This window comes from Lactuca virosa, chromosome 3 (genome assembly GCF_052849685.1).
Source record: "Lactuca virosa cultivar CGN04683 chromosome 3, Lactuca_virosa_CGN04683_v6, whole genome shotgun sequence".
NCBI classification, from domain to species: Eukaryota; Viridiplantae; Streptophyta; class Magnoliopsida; order Asterales; family Asteraceae; genus Lactuca; species Lactuca virosa.
Window position 1 is genome coordinate 331,425,944 of NC_136428.1, and position 2,591 is coordinate 331,428,534.

Below are 2,591 nucleotides of genomic sequence, written 5' to 3' on the forward strand. Positions count from 1 at the left end.
TACCACATGTTCTTGAACAAGTTGTGGTTTCTCACTCTGCTTCTTCTTCTTCGTTACTTTAACTACTTTCGAAGAACCCTCAACCCCTTTGGGGGTTTTCAGATCAATACACCTTAGCATTGCATCTAGAATACAAGCTACATTAGGAAAAATGACTGGATCATCAACAACAAGACATGGAGCAGCCAATGTCGAAAACTCAGCTTTTTCGACCTTAGAAGGAACCAAAATCCCTTCTTGTTCATAAACCTCCTTGAGAATTTGACTCCAGTATCGAGCATAAGAAACACCATTCGTCAAGTTGGTGTGAGTAATGGTTGAACCAAATTCCCCCCATAGTTGTGTGGTATGATCAACATTCAAATCATAGTATAGACCAACAAGCATCGCATAAACTTTTAATTTTGCTTTCTCTAACCCTGATCAGGGACCAGTTACGCATCACAATACGATACCAAAAAGAAAACTCCATACGCAGGGAAGCCTCAATTTTCGAAACAGACTTATTCCAGTCAGAACTGGCTGATCATCCATCTCATTGAACATATGAAGAACTTGTTCATTAGAGACTTCATAAAAATTACCTGAAACAGGAAACTTCATGATTTGGGCAAACTGCTTCTTTGAAAGCTTTTACATCTTGTTATTTGTCAATTGGAAGGTAACAACTTTGGTGGTTTTGTTGAACACTGTTGTAGGACTAGCAAGAGAAAGCCAAGACATCGGGACTGCAAATGAAGAAGATAACATTGTGGATAGAATAGAGTGATTTAGGGCTAAAATCAAAATATGCAATTATTCTGGATATTGATCAACTATTGGTAGCAAATGAAGATTCGAGTTCTGAATCTTCATCAGGGGTTGTGAAATTTCGTCTTCATTGGTGGTGGTTGTAGGATCAATATTTGTGTGAGGAGCAGTCATTGTTATGATTGCAAGAATTAGAGAAGACGATGAACGGTTGAGTTTTTAGGAAGGTTGTTCTGAGAGCATAAAGTCTAAGAATGATACCACCAATGACCTTTTATACTCGATGGGATTTTTGAATTTGATCTAGTAACCAATAAGACCATTCCACGTATTGCATTGGTTATTTAACCAGTCACCGTAAAAATCTCCACTTCATTAAAGTGATCATCACATTTTCCTCAAATCCCGTGAAGATCTTGAACCGTCATGTCACCCGGATCTTTCGCTTTTCACAACCGGATTAGAACCGCCACTTATTTCGAACTGTGATAAAGTACACCTTGTTGTTTCGACACTAAGAGAAGATCATTCCATCGCATTGAGGTAAGGCTCATTCGCTTTTGGGATATGAAAGCGAAATCATGTGCCAGACTTTGCGAAATCTTGGTTTCGAGTTGGTATTACCAAAAATCTCAAGGATTTCAATGCAATTGTGTGCCAAAGAATGAGTGAGAATCAATTTTAAAAAAATGTGTGTGTTGTGATATCAAAGTGCATTTAATACGAAAGCAATTGGATCCTGGGCAAAGATCTCTTCATTCGACATCAAGAGAGATGACGAACTGCTTGTTTGGTTTCGAAAGGTAGGCTTAATTTTTCTCAACACCACAACTTAACATAAGTGTGAGTCAATTGAACAAAATTACCTGGATGAACAGTGTAGTCAAGAACAAGTATGGTTGGATATTTATATGTAGTAACCAGAAATCAAATAGATATTCAGACGCAAATCACATTCCAAAAAAAAATAAAGAACTGGATCTTGTTGGGTAAAATGTCTTGGTTTTAGAACATTTCATTAAGATCACGCATGTAGAATGGAATATGATTTTGAATATCGAAAGGTACCGAAACAAGTGTTTCGTTATAATCTTGGAAAAAACTATTCACCATCAATTCCTTAAAAGTTAGGATGTTTGGGTTTCACCATCATCACGGAAGAATGAGTCAGGATCATAAACACAGAGTGTTTCAATATCTACATTTTGGTATGTTTCAACCGAAGATGTCGAGGACATGCAGTGAAGTGTGTGATCATGACAGGAATTTTGGTGAAAAAGATTGTGTGTAAGAACGTATTGTACATCTATGAAATATATCGACATTGCAGAAATATCTTTACTCAATATGAGATGAGAAAGGTAGCTCTTCAACTAATGTGAATATAGCCTAATTGGGAAGGAACGTTCGTAGTGAGAGTTACATTAAGGCTTCGAACACATAAAGTAGGTGAGATCCGTCAATTTTGGTCAAACAAAGTCAACAAGTCAACCCGGTCAACCCAACTAGTACTAGTATGTTAGGGTTTACGTTATGTTTTCCTAATGTATAACTTACAATTATAATATAAAGTATCACTCGGAAAATTCAACTATGTATCCCTTGGGGATAATGAACACTCATAACACGTCGTAGTGAAATTTACAATCCTAACACTACGGGGAAAACCATAACAAAGGCTACAAACACCATCTCTCTAAACTCTCTCTCTTTCTCTCTCTCTAAACTCTCTACATCTCAAATCTCTCTCAAATCTCCCTTGCTAACAAAAATCGCATTTCTAACCTTTCCCATAAACACCAAAATTACCCTTCCTTTGTTGAAAATAGCTCAAAACAGAA